The sequence below is a fragment of the Camarhynchus parvulus genome, chromosome 2 (assembly GCF_901933205.1).
Source record: "Camarhynchus parvulus chromosome 2, STF_HiC, whole genome shotgun sequence".
In the NCBI taxonomy this organism is placed as follows: Eukaryota; Metazoa; Chordata; class Aves; order Passeriformes; family Thraupidae; genus Camarhynchus; species Camarhynchus parvulus.
In genome coordinates this window covers 31,986,763-31,994,064 of record NC_044572.1, presented here as the reverse complement: position 1 = coordinate 31,994,064, position 7,302 = coordinate 31,986,763, and positions in this window count along the sequence as shown.

Genomic DNA, 7,302 nt, shown 5'->3' with positions numbered 1-7,302 from the left:
AAAAGTACTATATTTTTCCTTATGCTCTGATTAACTAATACAAATTCATCATTTCGACCATTCAGGGGTCAAATATGACCTGGTTGGCATTTTCTGACTGCCTCAGAAAGTGCAAAAAAACAGTTCAGGATTTGTTTGCTTTATTTATTTTTTTTTTCATCTTTGGAACTGACTGCTGTGGAAACTCTGGGAAAGACTTGTTCTATTTTGGAAGGACAGAATTTGGAAGAACTGCTGCAGTAAGAAAAAAATTGTACAGGGACCTGCAGGAATATCCTATCCCATCTATACCTTAGCTGCACTTTGCCTGCATGTTAATTGTTATTTATTGCATTCTTGCTCTTAGTAGAGCATTTGTGACTGAATTTATTTTAGATATAGAAGTTATTGAGCCTATAACCACAATTTTAGGGGTGTTTTTAGACTTCATTAAGCCTATACTGATGGCTGCTTTCAAGGTAAACATAAAATTCTTTTAGCTGGCTGAATACCCTCTTGGGAGTCCATTATAGGCAGATTTCCTGCTTAAAATAGGTGTTCTGGGTTTTAATAACCAGGACAGACTGATCTACAAGGAGCTGATTTTTTTTTATTGTTGGAGGTTTTTTTTATAAACCACAGTTCTGATATAACTCATTATTCATTTGAGATGGCATTAGAATAAATTAATATTAAAATATTTAAATGTAGAACAAAGAGTTTGAAAAGTTACAGAGATTGATCACCTGAGATGCAGCATTGGTGCTTCATTAGTTGTGGCTCTCTGCACTGCCAGGCTGAGGTACTTCTGTTTCACCTAATTAGTAATTCTTTTCCTTAATGCTGACTGGACTGTATTCAGGCTGTGTGGCTTGATTTTTATTCTTGCCAGAAATTTATATTTCTAGGAGATTTCAAGGTGTGTTGGTGAGAATTCATTCCAATACAAGAAAAGAAGCTTTGCAAAAAAGCACAGATTTTTGTGGTTAGCCTAAAACTTGGGAAGAGTGGTATCAAAGGAGTGAGAGACAAATGCCATCTTCTCTAAGCAGGCCAAATTCTTTTTGCATTTCTGGTGTCAGGCTCCTCATGTATACAGAGAGAGGAGTTTTTTCAGCTTCCCAAGAACCTTGGCCCACTCTGAATCAATAATTTGTGGCATTGCCAGCCCATCTTGTTCACAACTCTGAGGCTGAGTAGAGACGTATCTCCTCTCCTGGGGAAAACTCTCCTCCTAGAGCTGCCTGCAGTGTTGGATTCCATGGCTGGAAGTCCTTGATCCCAGTAATACCAACACAGCCAGATGGTCTAGAGCTGTAGGAGAAGAGAGTTTTCTAACTGTAGGCAATAGAGTTTTGCCAGGGGAAAAAGGAAGACAAGTTTTCGTGCAGTTAAGCCCTTTCCCACGTACAGGATGAGGTGTAGTGTGCTCACCCTGCAAATGCTGCTCTTACAGCACTTGGAGTTTCCCTTGTCTTTTGACTTAGGACCACAAATGTAAATCTGAACCTGGCTTGCTTCCCAAAAATCTGCTTGTAGGGGTTTTCCTCTGGAAAATCTTCTGCTTCCCCCCATGAATTTTCCCTGGCCCGGGGTCTGCAGGCATGATGCAACACAAACTTTCCAGGGCATTGAGGTTAAGTCTGCCAGGTGGGAAGGCATAAACCCAAAGGCAGGAACATGAAATGTACTGTCTAGCAAATGGTGGAGGCATGGACAGAGAAGTGTCTGCCACTGTTGCTCAAGGCCACGCTGAGCTTTCCAAGATCTGAAGGTCCAGAGAAGGCACAAGCCATTCACTCATTGTCTCTCACTGGTGGGTAGAGGTGGCAGAGGCAATGATGGCTCCTTCAAGCTGGGGAGGAAAAACAACCATGCAGTAATGTAACTTTGCATTTCTCGGCGCCCATTTTTTTGTGGCTTTGGACCAGTTTTAGTTTGTGATTGCATGTGGTGCTGGCTTTGTCGTCAATGCTTGCATGACTTTCAAAAATAGAAGCTATAAAAAGGACATCAATCTGTGGATTTAAAAAGTCCTTTCTGCTAAGAATTGTCATTTCCATTATAGCTGTGCCCTATTTGCCCTCTTTAAATCTTCAACAGAGTAGCTTGAGGTTTTGCATTTGTGGATATGTTGGGTTAATTCAAAGAGAATTTAAAATAAACCAGAAGATTCAATGAGTGACTTTGGTTCATGCATAGGTGTCCAAGGTGGGGAGGTGTCAGTGGATGGATCGGATCTTGACTGCATGGGCCCTGTGGAGTTTGTGATACGACAAGATACAGCACTTGCTGCAACTGGGGCCTGTTTTAGCTTTTGCTTTATGTGAGATACTGAGGATGTTCAAATCTGTAAACACACAGCACAGCACATTGCCCTTGGCATGTTCATGAAGTGTTCCCAGGGCCTTTCTACTGTCCTGGAAAGTGCAATATGCAGCTGGAGCAAACACAGCAGGTCAGGGACCTTGGTAGGTTAGTGGCTTGTGTGGTACGAAGGGTTAAGATGAAGGGGAAGGCTCCCTTCTCTGCTTCCAGGCATGTGGTCTCAGATCTCAGCTGTGGGGAAATAAACCTTCCTGGGAAGTGGAGTCTCATGGGAGAAGTCTTCTGTTCCACAAAGCTCCCAGGTCTAAGGGGAATGGAGCTGAGGCTTTGGTGCTAGCTACTGCTTAAGAAATATGCAGTTTGACGCTGTCTCAGTGGACTTACCACCCAGACATAAAAAATAGCCAACTCAATATTTTAGATTGAGCTATAACTTCTGTTTTTCTCTTCCTTTTCCTGCCAGAGAAAGTTTCCTATTCCCAGGCATCTCTTAAGCACATGCAGAATTGTCTGGGGGATTAACCAACATAGAGATGGAACAGCAGAGGGGCTCAGGGAAGACCCAAGGGAAGGAAGGACTGCTGAAAGGAACATTTCCAGGAGGCAGATGATGCATAACTTTTGCTTTCATGAGGGAAACCTACTGCTGGTTGCACAGGTGTTGTGGTGGAGATCACAGGAGCAGAGGGACCTGAACCAGGTTCAAACTGTGCAGCCAAAAGAAACCTTGCTGGTGGGGTCTTCAGATCCTTCCAGCACCATCAAGTCTTCACATATGTTCCCTATCAACCCCCTGCAAGAACAGCATGTGGTCAATACACTCTGCATGCACTTATCTTTCTTAGGTATCCAGCAGGCTAACTTAATTCAAATACTTTGGTTTTCCTCACCCCTGTGGCAGGGAAAAGGCTTTTTATCTCTTTAATGTGACACCAACAAATTTCAGAGTCATCCTGTAAGTGCCCTTTCTGTGCTGCCATCTTATCACAGGCTCATGGGTAACATTTGTTTGGGAAGCACGTTAAAAAATTGTCAGCACTTTACTAATTGCTTAATTTAAACCGGTGAAACAAAGAAGTTAAAAGTTCAAAGCTGAGAGGCTCTCAAAGAACTGCAGGTGTTTCCCTTTGCCTGCTGTTTTGTTTCTTCTTTAAATTTGTGTTAGCTGCCAGAACTAATATCTATAGATCAAAAATCCAGTTGGTTCCTACCTTCTTTTGCCCACCCAGTACTGTTTATCACAGCCTTTCCCAGGTCCACAGCACTCGCGGTTCCTGAGCTGGGCACTGCTGCTAACCAAAGCCCTCAGGGCAGAACCTGCTGTTCCAGGGAAAGATGACCCTGGGAAAGGTGCGGCTGAATGCTCTCTCTGCTTCTTCTCGAGAAGTGTATCTGAAGTATCCTGCTATTCCTCTCCTGTCTTTGACATATTAAACACATTTGAGAATTTTAGTCCAGTTTTAGTCAGTTTAAAAGCTTCAATGCCTTTTTCCATTGGCAAATGTGAAAGGGCTTCCCAGTCCCCCAGGAATGGGTCTGTGTCCTTCCAGCACCTCTAGGGAGAGTGGCAGAAGCCCCAGGCCTGCTGTAGGGCACGGAAAAGTAGGAGGTAAGAAGGCTACAGCAGAGGAGAGAGCTGTCAGTTCGTGCTGAGCCGCTTCACCTCATCGGAGAGGAGCATTAAGCAGAGCTCCCACTCGAGTGACAGTGACACTTTTAACAGGTACTCAGGCTGAGTCAGGTGCTTGTTAGCGGGGTTATTATCCGTCATGAAGAGGTGTTGGAGCAGTGAATACTTACTGGGGGGAGGCAGGATATAGCTGTTTGGAGCAACATTCCCTCCTGCCTGCAGAGTCTATCTTCCATCAGCATCCTACCGATTTGTAGTGACTTGCTTTCTCCATTAAAGATTGTACATACGATGTTGGGCTTTGATACAAAGATAATTGCTTTCTGGGTTACAACTGTAGCATTGGCATAATGCAAAGCTAGTTACTTCAGTCACAAGAAAACTTGGAAATAATTCATTTGGCTCCTGCTGATGCTGTGAATATGTTACTTCTTAACTGGAATGGGCCCAATATTATTTAATGATAGCTTAAATCCAGGGGCACCATGGAAAAGCTGCTGCTCAGCAGGTGCCAGTGTTGATGATGAGGGCGTGCAGCTGCTTTCCTGAGTGAGCACATAGGTCTCTGGGACTGCTTGGGGGAGCATTGAGTCAGCAGATAGGCAGGGATTGCTGGTGGTGCCTGGGAATCCCCTGTTCATGGGGCTGGCACTGGGGCTCTGCAGCACAGAGAAGGCTGGAGCCAGGTGAAGGTGGGTGCTGGTGTAGTGGCAGAGACATGAGGGTGTGACAGAAGGCTGATGGAAAACCCTAAAGGAGGAAGTCAGAAAAGCACTCATTTTACATAAGCACTTTTCTGAAATAGCATCAAAATTATTTTGTCAAATTGAGGCTGGAATCCTCTTAGCAAAGCTGTGGGGGTTTTTTTTTTTTTTTTTTTTGTTTGTTTTTTTTTTTTTTTTTTTTGTTTTTTTTGTTTTTTTTTTTTTTTTTTGCTGTGCAAATCAAATTAATCTTCATTTTTTTGATGCAAATAAAGCTTGTGAGATTAAAAAACAGTGGAACAAACTCTTCGATCTCTTTCCCCTTTTCTCCTAAATCCGAGAATGCTGAATTCTGGGCCATTTTTGGGGTTTCTGATTTTCATCTTCTCTAAGAAAACTTGAGTGCAAATGACTTACATCAAAACCTTAGGAAGGATTTAGATAAATTTTATTGTTGTTTTTTTATCAAAATAATTTTTAAACCATACTGAACAATTGCTTAATCACTGGGTAATAACATTTGTTGAGCTTGTGGGAATAAGTACTCAAGGATCATGTTTGTACACTTGTAGTCCTGTGGGTCAAACAACATTTGTTTAAACTGTGGATGCCTTTTATTTTTAATTACAGGCCCGAGCTGGAATTAACAATTTCTGAACCTGGGGGCTGTTTCCATCTGAGTCTCCAGGTTGAGAAGGGTTTTTATGACCTTTGCTCTACTGCTAGACATAAATCAGCCTTTTAACCTTGGGTCTGCAGGCAATTAATTTATAGTGGCATTGGTTCTACTGCTGACATGTCTGATCAGGAGGTGGACTGAGCTTTCAGGAAAGATCATGCTCCATTCTTCCACTGTAAGCAGGTTATCATACTCATTTCTACAACTGATTTATGGTTTATATATTAATAATTTCTGTTTCATAATGTTACTTTTCCAGTTGCAATGTTATTACAGGTAAAGTCTGTGTGTTGTGCAGAAAGAATTCAGCTGGGAATCTGCACAAGGTCACTAAGTATGTTTGAGAGTGTGCTTTTAAAGGCGTTAAAATGAAATTGAGCCCCAAGTACAGAAGACAATGTAAAAATGTGTGCTCTGCAGTGTACTTTTCCAATAAGTGTCTTTTAAACAGCCAAAGGCACAGATGTGGCTACTCTGAGAGTGTGCAGAAAATGTTATAATGCTGTTTGATCCCTGTGTATAGAAAACAATGAGTGCTGCTCATCAGGCTCTCTGGTACAGGCTCAATGTTTGCTGGCATCTCCAGCCATGCTTGTCTCCTGCTGGGAGCTCAGGTCATGTGTTCCTGATGCAGGGCCAGAGCTAGCCCAGGGCACAGAGAAGCCAGTGGCTTTTGGCTACTGCCAGGGAAAATTCTATGTTTGCCTCTTGCTCCAGGCAGGTTCAGTCTGGCAGAGAACATCTGGGTTTTCTTCCCATGTTTTGGGGTGCTCAAGATTTGGGGTGTTTGGTTACCCAGGCTGCCCACTGCCTTCCCTGCAAAACGTGTGTTGTGAGATACAGATGTCCTTTGTCTTTGTTGCATTTTGCTACAGAAGTAGCACAATGTTTTGGCTATTTTCTTTCTTTTACAGATGTCACCATAATGAGCATGGTGACATCTACAGCTCTTCCTTTCTTCTTGTCCTTGATTTTCTCCTTTTGGAGCCTAATTGTGAAGGCAAGGCACCAGGAGATCAAGCTGTGCAGTAATTAAAACCATGTCAAAGATTAAATGAAAGTGTTTAACCCTATTTGAATGTACTATTCTGAATTTCATGGGCTAGATTCTGTATTTGGGAAGGAAACTTACTGTGTCTGGCTGAAGCAAATGATAAATTTTCTAGACTTTTGGGATGTGAATAGCAGGGACTTGGAGCCTGGATCACATAAAGCAGATAAATCAAGGGGGGGAAAAATTCACATTTTTGATGGTTTTAATATCTGCTAGATCCATTTTGTTAAACAGTACTTAAAAACACATTTATCATAAGTTGCTTATTAAGATGCATGCCACATGCACCGTCATGCTGATCAGCCTGAAAAAGAGCAGTTTCTCAGCTGATAATCTGCTGTGCCACAAGGAGGTCAGGTTAGAAGTCAAGACTCCAGGGATTAAATTGTGGTCCCTTTGAAATTGATAGGCATCTTGCCAATCACTGTGGATTCTGCTCTGTTTTGCTGTTTCACATGAGTTCTCTTCTTGATTCTTATCAGTGATTTGCTATGGGACTTGAGCAAGTTTTTTAACTTGTCTGCTCTTTTACCTTTTCCAGCAGTTTTCAAAACCCCATGTATTGCGTGTAACACAGTAAGATCAACATATAAATACATCAGATGTAAGTGCAATGTTAAAAACCTTGAGATGATCAACTCCTCTGATTTCTTTCTTATACAATGATTTCCTGTTCAGGATTGTGGGTGGGAAATGCCAAAGAAATTTCCTACTTTGAGAAACACAATTTTTGTAGGAGAATACTTTTCATTCTGTGGTTAGCTTTCTGAACTGTTTTCTGTAAGTTCTGTGAGCCAATCCTCTTTTTAGGTCAGCAGCAGGGCTGAGTGAGTAGAGCTTAAGAACTCAGTTTGGTGCCTGATGCATGTCCCAGGATGCTGATGGGGAAGATGTGCAAGCTAAGCTCCATAGCAGCCTGTTTTTTGCA